We start from the raw sequence: 16,246 nt of genomic DNA, 5'->3' as shown, positions 1-16,246 counted from the left end.
AATGAGCCTGAGCTTGCAAATGCAGAGACAGATTTCAAACATACTAAAGTTGAGGGGTTTTGAGGTTTGAAGTTTTGGTTTGGTATATTATGGAAATAGATCGGGGACAACTGTGTGGTTCAGGTCTCCATCCCGTACTGTGTTTGCCAACTTCAGTTGCCCTAGTTTTGAGAGTGTGTTGAATTGGGGATTGATGCTCGGCTATCTGTCATACTGAATGAGTCAGCTGTATTGTGAGCTATCAGCATTTGTATTTTACTGGTCATAGCTTAGAAAAAGCAAGATTTTTTTTTTTTTTTTATGTTGGTGAGCTGACTGGTAAGGCCACTGTTACTTGTTTTCCATTTCACCTTTTAATTTTGCATCCCACTGATGATGAAAATGTTTAACATGAATAGAAAGTTTTACTTCTTCAAAACATTTTGCAAAAAAATTTAATAATAAATTCCAGATGGAACACTGAGACCGTGCAGTTCTTCTCTGAAAATAACTGTAAAAATGGGTCTATGTGGCTTTCAATATTTATTTTGTTTGGTGACTTCCAGAACAAATTTGCTCCAATTACAAATAAAAGATTATTTTTTCCAGCTGCCAGCACTGCAAGCTCAACCTAGGATCTGAAAGGCAAGCTAAGTTCTTGCATGCTTATCATCAGTTAACAGAAATTAGGAAGGCCATATTCTGCTTTCAGTGACACTTGTGCTATCTCAATGAAGGCTCTGTGTGTGGTTAGAGGTATACCTAATGGTCTGTCTACACAGAAAAAGCTATCAAGCTAGCACAGATAACCATGGAGATAGCTCAGCAGGGGCTTCAGATCAGGCTAGGGACCCATGTCCTACTACCTATGCTGCACTGTCTTCACTGCTTTTGTTCCAGTAGTCCAGAAGACATACCCTAAATGCAGAATCAGAAGGCACTGGAGAGGCACAGATGCCACTGACAGCATAATTTGGGCTGTATAATCTTTATTACTGGCGATGGTGTGTAGGAGCAGGAGAGAACCCTGGTTGACTTTCAGATCTCAGGCTGAGTTTGCAAGGCTGCTCATTTTAAAAAGTTGTTTTGCTTGTACACTGGTGAATATGATCACAATACAAAGAAATCCTGTGATGTTTCAGAGCACGACTGCACTTTAAGTGACTTGCCTGATATTAGAGAGGGAGTCAGTTTCAGAATTAGGGTTAGAATTTAGGAATTACTGGGTCTCAGCGCTGCACAACAGGATAAAATATATTCTTTCTTTTTGTTCATGTGGATTCTTTATTTTCAGCAGAGCAACATTCATCTTCCAGAGTGGCTTCAATGCTGGGAGATCACGGATAATCAAAGATAGTGGGAAACTCCCTAGCTATGCATTTAGAGATGAAAACCTAAGTGACAGACAGGACTGTTTTCATAATGAAACCACCACAACTCTAATGGCAGTCCATTTTCTAGTTCTGCTAGATCATACAATCATCTTGGAACAATACCCCCAGTAAATGAAAACCACACTAGTGTACTAACAGCCTCCCCTTCTGGAATTGAAATATGCAAGTGAAGCATCCTTAAATCTGAACCAAGAGACTGTACATTTAGTAAACAAGCTGAAAAAAAGACTTGAAACAGTGAACTGAAATGTCAAGAAGCAACAAGAAACAACACATAACACAGCACTGGAGACGAGAAAAATTTTCAACAACAAACACTGTACATATGTGTGTGTATCAAGAGGAGTGGAGGAGGTGGGATAAGAATAATAATTAAAACTCTGCATTTACATGCCACTTTTTATCACAAAGGCAAGTAACTATTTTCACTTGCACTATTCCAGAGAGTAGCTGGGGTTCTGAAGTGAAGTAATTTGTCAAAGGGAACACTGTGAGTAGGTGAAAGAGTCAGGAGTTAGAACCCACTACCAGCCTTATGCATAGCTTGTTACAGTTGCCCATCCATGTAAGAGAGATGGGTGAGGAGAGAACATAGGTGAAATCTGGATTCAAGATTAAAAGACAATTTTATGAACTGTAAGATGAGAAGTTATTTCTTTAGAAAAAAAAAAAAAAAAACCCTACAAAACCACGATTGGTTTTAGTGCATTCTTTCCTGGCAGTGATTGTCTGATCCCTATTGAAGTCAATGCAAAAATTCCCACTCACTTGAAAGGGAGTTCCATCAGTCCCTAAGTCCCTCTGTAGATAAAATTTGACTCCTCCGTTGTAACGAGTGAGAGCTGTTGAGAGCTTTTTTGTGTTCCTGATATACAACTATGTAATATCGGCTACTGTAGAAACTTAAATATTTAAATTGCTTAAAAATTATAGCAGCAAACTTAATATTTGCTATGCTATAGTTCCTTCCATTTTTCAAAAAAGATGCTATCTTGGTTAGTAGATGCTGAGTTTTAAGAGAGAAATTAAAAGAATCTATAGTATTAGAGAAATTAATGCCACAAGAAGATTGCATGGTAGTATCAAAAGTGTGTTCAGATAATACGTTACTGACAAGGAAAGTGTTTAGTTAGCATGTTATGTACATGCCTTGTCATGATTCTGATCAGTATCTAACCACTCCTGGACACATTAATCGGTGGTATAATTGCAAGTACTTCACTGGATTATATCAGCAATGGGTTTGACTAACTCCCTGTATATCATTTAGAGGGCAATAGGATATGCAGCCTATATCGACAGAAAGAGTTATAGATACACACACAGCATGTACATATACATTACATGAAGATTTACAAATTATTCCACTTAAAAGACTAACTTATATTGACATATGTTTTAAAAGATTCTCAAATTTTGGCAAACTGAATCATGCTATCCATGTTGGTAAATTGGTTGTAAAATGCAGTAGTTTCTTAAGACATGTTTGCAATGAAGGAAACATTTATCTTTATTCATTTATTTTTCCAAATATTCCAAACAGCCTTGCTTCGGCTTTGTATTTTACCATACCTTGAGAAGAAGCTTGCTGAATCAAGGATGCTGAAAATAACACCAGGGATATGTAATATATATTCCACACCATGGCTATTTTTAGGTACTGCATCCTCTCTGAAAAGAAACACTGTATTTGAAATACTGTCAGACCACTATATGAAACATTATTTAGTTTATACTAAAAAATATAATGCAAATGAATGCTTTAATACCTAATAAAAATCATGTAACAACTTAAAACATCAGTTTGAAAATATAGAGAACTTGCTAACACAGAATTATGCCATGTATCCCCTAATAATAAGTTGATTATGCATTAAACTTTGCAGAAAAAATAGATGTAAATAACATCATTACTTAAAAGTCTGTTTCTGTACATTATAGCAATTAATGGAGTTAATATTTTTCTAGGAGTCCCTAAATGTGAGGAACATAGTAAATTAGATACATTTATTTAAGCTGCTTTTCTTTACAATGATTTCAAGAGAACAATTTCTAATGATATATTACTGGTAAAACAACATATATTTTTAAAAATTGCTGTTAAAACAGAGGTTTTCAGACAAATTAATCAATAGATTAGGTAAAAATGTAATCCAACAAACTGTTACCCAGACACCTCATTATCGATTAGAACAGTAGTTTTAAACTTTTTTTCATTTGCACATCCTTTAAAATATGCAAATGGAGGTGTGGACGCTTTTGGAAATTTTAGACATAGTCTGGAGACCCCAAGTTGAAAACCACTGGTTTAGAAATATAAAAATGTTCAGTGGGGATGCTGGATAAAAGTGGTTCTTTTTGCAGAAGGAAAATATAAATTATTATCTCCATTCTAGGACCCTCACGAAAGAATATCATCTTTTTGAAAAAGAGAACTTTGAACAAAATATTGTGAATAGAGATAGGTATTTCACTTACCCTATAAAGGATATGTCTGCTTTCAGGGATATTTCAGACATCTTATATATTGCTGTAAATGTACTGGGATGAACTAATTATCCAATGTCTTAGACAAAACCAACAGTGACAACCTATGACAGCAAAGTTTCCACATCATTTGGAAAAGGTTCCAGATGGCTAGACTTAAGCAACATCTGGAAAACACTCTGATTAAGAAAAATGACTACAAAAATATATCAATGAATTAAATTTAGACTTATTAGTCAAAACACAATTTTAATTTTGTAGAGAAATGAACAAATTATCTTCTGACAGTAAATTATCTGGTAGGGATTAGATCGTATTGCACAGCAGTAGCAAATCATTGCAGGCAGACTTTGAATATATTTTCTTTGCTATCAAATCAAACAGTAGTTTTAAATGATGCACTGTTATGTGCTCTTAATACCAGCATTTCTGCTCAAGTAGTTCTAAGGAACAGTTATAATACTCAATTCATATGGTACCAAATAATGGACCAAATCTTGCAGTCCACACTTGGTACTTCCCATTGAATTGAATAGGAATTTTTTTCCTGAGTAAGAACTGGCTAAAAATTGAAGGATTTGATCCAGTCTTTAATTTACCCAACGCAGAACATGTGATTAATTTTAAGCATTAATGTAGACACTCCAATTACTCTGATAATTAAGATCCTTATCTATTCCCTATTGGACAGATTCAGAACATTGGAGCATTATGTACACACCCTGCTTTTTCAAACTAAATTACACTACAAATGGGTTCCTTCAAACTTTTAATTGGCCCAGTTCAAGCAAAGGTTCCCTGATCAGAAAAGTACTTGCTTAGGTTTTCTCCTGAATTAGGGAGAGATTTAAGCACATTCTTGGTGCTTACCTCAGTTGGGGCCAATATGGCTTGTACCAGATTAATGATATGGTAATAATAGAACTGCTTTGAGATTAATATAGTTTCATGACATGGGCAATAAATGTACATAGGGAGCTTTGAGGCTATAGTCATCTACATTCCATAACACACAAAGCACACTTGTATCATTTAATTAATTATTTTAATGTTATTTATTTCATTTTATAAAAGTGCTCTTTTCCAATATTCTGAGGACATTAGAATAAGGCCAGGGCCAGCCTTAGGCGTGGTCAGTCAGAGTAATTGCCCGAGGTGTCAACTTCCAAGGTTGCCAAATCAATGTTCTGGGGGAAGGGAGAAAGAAGGGTGCCGCATCTCACTCAACTGTGTGTGTGTGTGTGTGTGTGTGTTTGTTTCCCCCCCACCACCTGCTTGGTTATGGGGGATGAAGAGTACCAAAAATATTTTCCACCATGGGTGGCAAAACACCTGGGGCCAGGCCTGAGTAGGACCAACATAAAAAAATGGAAACCCTCCTATTTGAAAAAGAGTACTTTGAACAATATATTGTTCATAGAGATAGGTATTGTACTTACACAACAAAGGATATGATTTCAGACATTTCATATATTGCTGTAAACATACTGGGATGAACTAATTATCCCATGTGTCATGAGTAACATACATGATACATTTGATGTATATAACATTTTTATCTAAGGATCTCAATGCACATGACAAACAATCCTCCCAGGTTTCAGAGTAGCAGCCGTGTTAGTCTGTGTCCACAAAAAGAAAAGGAGGACTTACGGCACCTTAGAGACTAACAAATTTATTTGAGCATAAGCTTTCGTGAGCTACAGCTCACTTCATCGGATGCATTCAGTGGAAAATACAGTGGGGAGATTTATATACACAGAGAACATGAAACAATGGGTGTTACCATACACACTGTAACGAGAGTGATGGTAACCCCCATTGTTTCATGTTCTCTGTGTATATAAATCTCCCCACTGTATTTTCCACTGAATGCATCCGATGAAGTGAGCTGTAGCTCACGAAAGCTTATGCTCAAATAAATTTGTTAGTCTCTAAGGTGCCACAAATCCTCCCAGTGTGCTTGCAAGGTAAGCATTATTTGCAGAAAGGGAAGCTGAGATACCGAAAAGTTACAGGATTTATTCACAATCACACACTGGAGGTAGTACCATTATATTATATTTATTATATAGCAATAACATTTCAGTTCATTTTTTCCATCAGTTGACTCCATTAGAAATGTACTTGACAATGAAAGTGAGTGGTGGGGAGGAATAGGAGAACTATCTATAAATATTTTAAATCAGGAAAGGAGAGGAAATTGGCTTAGGTGGTCCCAAGGGATGCAATTTGCACTATTGTGATTAATCTTGCCTGGAAAATAACAGGAGCCCCATTGCTTGAGTCATTTAAAACTAGACTGGACAAAGCACTCGAGAAGAAAATTGTAGAGAACAGTCTTGCATTGGCATCCATGGGATGGAAAAAGTGACCTAATTGAGACTCTTCCATCTGTAGTTTCTAAGAGCCTGTGAAAGCCAATGCATAATGGCATTAGCAAAGTCTCTCATGAGAAAAAATCATCCGATACTAAAGAAAAACAAAACCCATGTAACAGAATGAATGCCTGCCCTCCTTTAGTACGGCTAGAATTGTATTGAACCATTCTAAGAAATACGGCCAGAGGCGTATATTAAAAATGAAGATGGGTAATTATGTTTTGACTGTTCAATTTATTATATCTTATAGATGTATTAAATATGATAAAATATTTTATAGCATTACATATCATTTGAGAATGTAGATGCTGGATTTTCTGATGAAAGAAGCTGTTGCAAAACACATCACTCTCCCAGCCCAGAAGTTCAAGCTGATTTCACCTCCAATTATGTTCAGTTTGAATGTGTTTTTATTTTTAATTTATTTTATTTACATTTGAGTCAACTTTATTGCTCACGAGTTTCTTTAGAACTAGTGTGAGCCAGCCTTAGAATCTGAGCCAACACTCTGCAAGTTTCCCTACCCTTCAGAGATACAAAACTTTCTGCTAATCCAACCTTGAGCAGAGATTGCCAGTAGTGCTGATTTCTGCCAAACTGTGAGGTGGTTTAGTAACGTTCACTGATAAGTGTTCTTCATTTCCTAACCTGCGTGGCCTTAAGCAAAACTTGGGTTTAAACAGCAGCATAAGTGACACTACTTGTGCTGAAAGTTAAGCAGATGCTTATTTGGAGCGTTGCTGGATCAGGACTCTAATCTCCATACAGCCTCTAATTGATAAGTGGTGTGATCGCTCCAGAACATATCTTTTACTTACCTTTTTGGGTTGTTGTGGGGTTTCAGTAATATTTGTGAAGCGCTTTGAGACCCTCAGGTGAACGATGCCATAAAAAGACAAACTGTTAGTATTATTATAGAATAAGGAATTTGTTGTACACAGTAACTGAGCACTGTAAGATTAGAGCTGGTTGAAAATTTATGGAAAACGTTTTGCAAAATAATTTAGAATTTTTTCAGGAAATCAAAAATTCAGAAGGTTGGTGAACTGAAAAAAATGGACTTGCAGTAACTTAAAACTAAGTAACTAAGGAACCAACAGGAATCATATCTTGTGATTCCTGAATAATCCTCACAGAAAAAATACCCATAAAGCGCTTGTACTAGATTGTATTAGATTAATAATGTAGAAATAAAAAGATCTAGGCCTAACTGGAATACCCATATTGCCCTCAGTCATTCAGCGCGATCTGGAAAATGACTGTTTCTGACATATATGCACATTTTAGTGCTAAAGATTATGATTTGCCCACAGGCAGGCAGAGGGAGCAGTATAGAGCCTTGGGGAGACCACGGGTATATCTACACTGCAGCTGGAGGTGTAATTTCCATCTTGGGTACACCTGAGTATACTTACTGCTAGCTCTGATTGAGTTAGTGCACTAAAAATAGAAGCGTCACTGCAGCGACACGAGTGGTGGGATGGGCTAGCCACCCAAGTATGTACCAAGGCTTTCAGATGGCTCATACTTGGGCAGATAGCTCATGCTTGTGCCGCCGGTGCTACACTTCTGTTTTTAGTGCACTAGCTAGTCAAAACTAGCTTGGATATGTCTACACGAGTGCAATCACACTTCTCAGTTGCAGTGTAGATATGCCCTTAGTGAGGCCATGAGTGGGGAATGTATACAGGAAGAGATGGTGGAGAAGTGCAGCCAGAAACTCTTTTCAGGGATCAGTGTTCTTCTGTTGGGACCTAACCAACTTGTTTGTTTGTTTACAATGTTACTCTCTACATCTGTAATGATTGCAAAGGGAAAGATTAGAAAGAAGCATTATCTAGTGATTAGTGCATGGGAGTGAGGAGCTTGGTGGCCTATTATTGGGTCTGCCACGGATTGTGTGACTTTGGATGAGACACTTAGGCCCAGATACTCAAGGCCTGAGTATCTGGGCCTTAACCTCTGTAATTCAGTTTCCCCATCCATAAAACAAGGTTAATAATACATGCCTACCTCCCAGGACTGTTGCAAGGCTTATTTAATTAAAATTTGTAAAGTGATTTGAAATCCTTGAATTAAATTTAAGAGCCCATTCCTAGTGGGGCCCAAATCAACCAGTCTGTTCAAGCATGCCTTAATTAGCCCCAGGCAGTGCCTGTTAAACATCAGTAATGAGAGAGAATGTGATCAGGTAAACATATAGGGTAGGGCTATCAATTGCAGTTAACTCAAGTGATTAAGTCAAAACGAATTAACTCAATTAAAAAATTAATCACAGTTTTAATCACACCATTAATCAATAATAGAATACCAATTTAAAGTTGTTATAACTATTTTGGATTTTTTTTACATTTTCAAATATATTTATTTCAGTTACAACACAGACTACAAAGTGTACAGTGCTCACTTTATGTGATTATTTTGGATTACAAATATTTGCACTGTAAAAAAGATAAAAGAAATAGTATTTTTCAGTTCACCTCATACAAGTACTGTAGTGCAATCTCTTTATCATGAAAGTGCAATTTACAAATGTAGGATTATTTTTTTACATAACTGCATGCAAAAACAAAACAATGTACCTACAAATCCACTCAGTCCTACTTCTTATTCAGCCAATTGCTAAGACAAACAAGTTCTTTTAGATTTACGGGCGATAATGCTGCCTGCTACTTATTTGCAATGTCACGTGAAAGTGAGAACAGGCATTCACATGGCACTGTTGTAGTCATTTGACAGGCCTAATATAGGGGCATATGTAAAGTTTAATTACAGAGGTAGCTCAGTCTGGATAAAGACAGCAATGATTTTGATGAGATCTTTCATTCTGGTCACTAAAGACAGTGCTGTGCACTGAAGACTCATATAAGATCCTTTTGGATTTCCTTAACAAAATTGTTAGCTTTTTTTAACACATGCTGAAAAGTCCAAGGCGTTTTTAGAGAAAGATAGCAGTATGACTGGCCTTAGAGCTGATCCTAGATATGCTTTAGCTATTCTTTTGCACAGTCCTTTTCTCCACATAAACTATTTAAAAACTGGTTCATACTATCACATTAGTTGCAACAGTTTATCAAAATGGAGAGTAAGGATGGTCTTGAGGTTAGGTACTGGACTAGGACCTCTGAAGATCTGGGCTCAATTCTCAGTTCTCTCCAAATTCTGTGTGACCTTAGCCCATTCGCTCAGGCCAAGAGCCACAAAGGGACTTGGGCATTGCAGTGCTCAGCATTATGGCATCTAGAAAATAGCAGGAGCGATACTGTGAACCACAGAGCCTGAGTTAGGCCCTTAGGCTTCCAATACAATGAATGGGAAGAGAGAGGCACCTTAGAATGCAATCGACAAAAGCCAGAATACTAGACAGGAAGCTGCCTAACTAGCAGATGGAAGATGTTGGTCAGAGGGGTGTGTCTTAATGCCCACCGCTCTCACAGAGAGAGACGCTGATGTCCAGGCTGCAGGAAGGCACCTCCATCTGCTTGGGATTCCCAGCTGCAAGCTCTCTCTTGACATGAGGCACTTGAGTCGTTTTTGCAAGAAACCAGGGGATGGGTAGGAGGACCAATGTTGTGTCATATTCCAGTGGACGCACTGGAATATGAGAGCTCCCCAGTTCAAATCCTCCCTCTGCCTGAGAGGGAGAAGGGATTGGAACAGGGATCTACCACCTCTCAGGTGACTGCCTAAGACAAGGGAGTATAAATTACTCTGATGTGGGGCTCCCTCAGTCTCTCCTGTTGATGCTGTTCCACTATGGTTAAAAAATTTTTAAAAAGCCATTCGAGCAGGGGGATTGGATTCTGGGTCTCCCATGTGAGTGCTTTAACCACCAGACTACATAGTCATTCCTATGCTTGCTTGCTTTCTCTGGCCCAATGTTGAAGCTTTTGCACAGTGGATAAATGATGGAAGAATCACTGGGCCTCCTTCCTCCCCGTCTGTTCTGTGGAAGCTCAACTATAGGGGCCCAATAAAGTAGGTGAGGTCTGAGCATGCTTTTGGGATTGGGCCCCACAGGCAAGATAGGCAAAGGAATGCCCATCTTTTCCCGGTTTGTGCCTCACTGTGCGGCTTAGGCATCTGGAAACCCAGCAAGGGGATACAGTGCATACACTAGAGGCAGAAATAGAGGTGCCTAAGGGAACTTTTATTGTAAAACTTTAGGCGACGAGCAATTTTAAGTGCCTATGGGGTTTGGTTACTGCTGTACAGGTTTTTATGAATCCCAGTGGGGCCTGATTCTGGGATTTAGGCTCCTAAAATGGCAGTTAGGTGCCTAAGTCTTTTTGTGAATCTACCCTGCCCTGAGTACATAGATAAATCCTTAAACCCAATGTTGATGCACTGCTTAGCCCATGCAAGAATTTAATTATTGGATTGGCACACTGTGGAAAGCAGACATCTAACAGTTAAATCTCTGCAGCATAGCCATATGACAAAATGGCAACTAGAGGATGTATGTTACACAATGTAATCAAGCAACAACAACAAAAGTTCAGACAATTAAAGTAAATAGCACTTGTGCTATAGCTGATTTCTGTCATTTCTCCCCCCCTTTTTTTTTAAACAGGGATTCACCTGAAATCCCTTTTCAAGTTGTGAGAAGAGTGTGTTTGAAAAGCATGTGAGTGAATGTTGTGCTGTTAACAGATGCCATCTGAACAATTTTGGAGAGTGAAATCCTTTATTTACATTAATGTCTTCCCAACACCGATCCTCTGCCAGCGTATCATAACTCTGACCTGAAGAGATTAATCTGTATGCCTGTTCAGCCTTGACTTCTCTCTGAATTTGGCCAGTTAGTTCGATTGGTGGTGGTTTTAGGATATGATTGCATGCCCACCAGGAGCTGCACTGAAAGTAGAGCCCTACAAATCCGTGGATATCAGCTTTTAACATCCGCAGATATCCGCATCTGCAGGTGTGGATATCCACAGATGGTTTTTGCAGATCGGATGCAGATACAAATCTTGTATCTGCACAGGGCTCTAATGGAAAGCACCAGCTGATTTCATAAAGCCTAGTGAACAGACAAACATGATTTAAAAAGAAATGTGGTCATCACCCATCTGGGCTGTGTTTGAACTGCTGCTTCAATATGCAGTACCCTGTTACCATTCCACAGATACAGTCACTCCTGAAAAGTTTCCTTTTAAAAAAGGGTTTGCTATATTTTTTGGTCTAACAAATGTGTTAAATCTGGAGTCAGTTAGCCAAACTGATGTGAGAACTGGGTTAGTTTCAGGGAAGGGTATTACTGCCCCAGCTGAGTTTATAGAAGGACATCTGAACTAAGTAAGAGGGAAAATAAGCATTAAAAATTATTAGTAGATGAAAATGTAGTTAGAGTGGTATTGGTCATTAAATAATAGTTATGAGTTTAGGTCTTTTAAATTTTAGCATTGAAGAGCAGTAGAAAGGGTGTAATAACAAAATAAATCTAAGTATGATCAGAGAGAGAATTCTGAGTGTCAGCAGAGAGAAGCCAGTATGTTTTGGAAGATTACAAATGGGGCTCTGAGGAAAACCTTAATGAGTTGAGGAGAGATCTTTGCTCCTGTTGGAGAGGCTTATGCAGCTCTAGGCTTAGCGTTGGGAAGAGTGGGGTGCAAGAGACAGAGATCCTAAGGAAGAAAGAGTGTAGTTTCACAATAAGTTTTTCTGGGACTGAGAGGTCTGGTTATTGACTGAAGAGAACTAGTCTGCTCTGGAAGCTGTTAGCTTTCTCTCTCCTTCTTGTGTAGCAGTTACTTGTTGCTCTCTTCTTTGCCAGAGCTGCCTGCATTTTATTTGTTGTACACAAATGTATACAAGGGGGAATTAATATTTAAGAACTATCATATATATATAATCTCTCTTTGAATTGGGGCCCATAGCAGCATTGGCTTTGTTAGCAGTTTATGAAGTATTAGCATTATTGTAATTAATTATCCTGTAATAAATATCTGAGCTGTAATAATACAGTAGTCAGATGGTCATATCCATTCTTTCTGAGAACGAATCAGTTTTATATCAATTAAGCAGATGACAGATTTGCTGCATTTCCAATTATTATAAACACTGTTAGAACAAAACCTTTATAATGCTTCCCTCAGAAAAACTGAAGAAAAAGTTTTTAAGGTCAATAAGTAGAGAGAGCAGTTTAGTCAGAGAACATTGCTCCATTGCCACAGATTTAGTAGATAAAGTAACAATCTAATATTTGTGTGAAAAACAAATCTAATAGTGCTAGCCAGACCAGCAGCAGAGGTACTTACTATATTTGGCCCTTCCTACTGAATGCACCTTTGGGACAATATTAAGCATGCTGGAGAGTGGGAGTAGGAATGATGGTGGATCAATTGGCTGCTAGCTTTCAGTTCTGTATGTCTGTCAGGCTTCCTTTGGAAGCTGACCCTAAGACCATTCACCTGTGCATAAATGGTAATGTTCTTTATTTGACAGGTGCTAACAATATGCTAGGGCAACTTTGTGATATAAAGTTGTAGCACGGAATAATTAAGGCTGCCCAAGGCTCTGACCATTCTGTGCTGAAGTGCCTTATTTTGCCCAAAATAGTGATCTAAATAATACAAACTAGACCATAACTCTTGATGGATTTTATGAGGAAAAGCCCCTTTAGAGAAAACATTTCAGGGATGGGGTGGGGCTCTGCTAAATGTCATCTCTGTAAGCTCCCAAATGTGTGGCTTTCCTGTTTACAAGCTGAATCCAAAGAGCCCGCAGGTGAACTAAGCTCTCCAACTATTTCTCCCCAATTAGGCCCAACAGGAACCATATAAATCTGAATCCATTCTATGTGATTCTCTGGCTCACAGGTAGCTATACTGCCACAAAATCATCTTACAGAATAAATCATATACCCGTATTATTTAAGTCTTTTTTTGTTAATATAGCTACAGAATTATAATGGAGATATATATATATAGTGTGTGTGTGTGTGTGTGTGTATATATATCTATATATAATACACAAAAAATAATTTTGCTATAGAACAGCAGAAGAAGAGAGAAACCATGAGGCACAAGTAAAGGAGGGGAAGAGGTTCTGAGGTAAAATATAACATGAGGTACTTCTGGGGGAATTCTGCGCTACTGCATGTGTGCAGAATTCATGTCCCCGGAAGATTTCTTTGCTTCCCCACAGAAAAATGACTTTCTGACAGGGAAGCAAAGGGAAGCTGCAAGAGCAGTTAGGCACCAGTCCCTAGCTGAACAGGTACATTGTTTCAGGCACCCAAAGCAGCCAGCAGAGAGGTAAATCACCACGGGACTAGGGACACCCTAGCCAGTGGCTTCTACCCTGAGCCTGGATCAGCTGCTAATCCCAGCTGGGCTGGAAGCAGGGCAGGATGGGATTTCCTCTTTCCCTACAAGGAGTGGCTGGGGCTGTGTCAGACTCATCCCCAGAAACCTCCCACAGCTGCAGGAGGCTCAGCATCCTCCCCTGCTTCCTGCCCCTATCGCTCCTCAGCTGCGGGGGGAGGAGGTCACTCTATTGGGTGCAGCTCCCCCATCCGCCCACCCCCCATGCATCTGGACCTCCCATACCCAGACATCCCCACCAAGCCTCACCCAGTACACCCAAACCCCCCTAGCCCTCCATACCCAAACCCCACCCCACCGAACCTCAACCCCTGCATCTGGAGCCCCCCTGCACCCAGACCCACTGCCTCCAGACCTCCACCCCTGCACCCCGACCTGTTAAGTGGATGCAGTACATTTTGAACTGGATGTGCCTAATTATTGCAATGAATAACTAACAGAGCACAAAGTAGGTTTTAGGAGTGTTTTCTCTTCACGTAACTAGTAATAAAATAAAGGGAAATAACTAGGGATGGATTGTTTTCTTCCTTTCTGTACCCAAGGTATGTTCTTGACATCTCCTTTGTTTAAAAAAATATATATATGTAGAGATTGGACGTTTAATAAAAGTGAAGTACAAATTTCATAATATTAACTTTGTAACTGTGATATGAGACAAATAGATGAACAGACTTCAGAAGAAAATTGAGGCTGAACAACGCGAAGGAGTAGAGGAGTTTGCATCACAGCTTAGTATACACTGGTAGGCATAGACTTCGTACATCCAATTTTTTATTTTCCCCTCTATTTTAACGGAGAGCCAGTTGTTCTTATTCAATATGTTGCCATCTTCCCCAGCTTTTTGCCATATTGTGTAACAGGAAGCTACTGGTACCAGCAGACACTCTATAAAGAGTCAGGTAAGAAATTGCGTCTGCAATTAGACTAGCTAAAATAAGAATAAAAGTTATCAAACCCCGTATTTCAGGACATAACTGATTTCCAGCTGGGATCAGGAAGAAATCTCCTCCCTTTCCTGTGTCATAGTATGAAATGGTTTGGTCATTTGAGGTTTTACACCTTAATCTGAATCGTTAGTATCGTGGGTAGAGATGGAAACTGTACTTAGTTGACTATTGGTTCTTATATTCTCAGGAATCAGTTACAGAAAACCTGTTGACGTTCCCTAGTACAGTGCCTGTGAACATGTCTGACCTAGCCATGAAGGTATTCTCTAGGTAGTCAGCTGATATGATTCTCGGTGTGTGTGTATATTGATACATTTGTCATAAAAATACTTTTACAGTACTCAAAATCTGCCAAATGCATTACAGAATAAATAAAAAAGACAGGTCCCCACTTTGCAGAGTTTATAATCTAATTTTAGTACATCAGAGAGATGTGTCTGAAGGGGAGGAGTTGATAGGATTTCTTTTCATAAGCAATATTTTATATTTTCAGAATGAGTCACAGGTTATAGTGAGGAAAGTGATCATTTGTGAATAATATTTAAAATTACATGCCATCCTTTGGACATACATTGTATTTCAAACAAACCAGAAGAAATGGACTGTCAGAGTCCTATATGTTTGATTTTTAGAGGGTGAGGGAAAATATTAGAGCTGTTGATAAAAAGACTTGTAGACAGTTTTTTATCAAAGAGAACTCTCCTGAGAGGACCTGGCACATCCATGGTTGTGGATTAAATGATATACCTGAGGGACAAGTACTTAGATTATAATTTTTGACACAGAACCCATTTTAAAACTGCCTGTAAATGGCAGATGCCCATCTTGCTTAAGTCCCTTAGCTTGATCAGTTTTGATCTATTGCCATGGGGGAAGTGGGAAAGAAGTCTTAAAGACTAAATCACAGACTGCAAAAGTATAATTTTAATAACCAAAATTATATACGGAGGCCATGCTTATCTGGTATCTCAATGTCCTTTTCAAATTAACCATGGAAATTGTTATATTTTTCTGATAATTTTTCTTTCTTCCTTTTTTGGCTGCCATGATGATCATTAGCTGGCACGTGTGACCTTTTGCTTGCTTAATGTCCTGTATACATTGAAGGATAAGTGTAATGATTCAGATCATTATGACCTGACCTGAACCTTCTCCCCAAATTCATTATGAACTTGAATTTTTTTTTGGTGTGGTTTAAAAGTGTTTTGTCAATCTTTTCCCCCATTTACATAAAGCTCTGTATGTTTATGATTTTGGCTGAGAGCAAAAGTATCAAATGCCACCTCCTCCCCCCCTGCCCGGCCCCCCCAAAAAACCCAAGAACATATTTAGTGTTTCACTTAGGAGTACAACCAGTAAGCATCAGAATTGTCAGGAAGCAGCCTGTTACTATCAGACTTCTAGCCTGACTTCTCTACCAAAGTATTTTGAATGAGCTTCAGTTTCTGGGTACTTATACTTCATACTGAACTGAACTTCCAAATATTTGAAAGTTCATCCTCCGTTAATATCAGTGACCTAGGAAAAAGAAACTAAAATACATAAAGATGGAGAAAGATTAGTAGATGCACACCAGAATGATTAGGGAATTCTAGGGAAAGAAACTGAGGACAGTATAGTGAAATATGACCTCTGTACTAAAGCTACAAAGAGACCAAGTGGCCCTGATGAAGCAATGTATTTTGGAAACCTAAAAAAACAGGACATGCCTATCTGAAATTGTCAAATAC

The sequence above is a fragment of the Chelonia mydas genome, chromosome 8 (genome assembly GCF_015237465.2).
Source record: "Chelonia mydas isolate rCheMyd1 chromosome 8, rCheMyd1.pri.v2, whole genome shotgun sequence".
NCBI lineage: Eukaryota > Metazoa > Chordata > Testudines > Cheloniidae > Chelonia > Chelonia mydas.
This window is presented reverse-complemented; position numbering follows the sequence as displayed.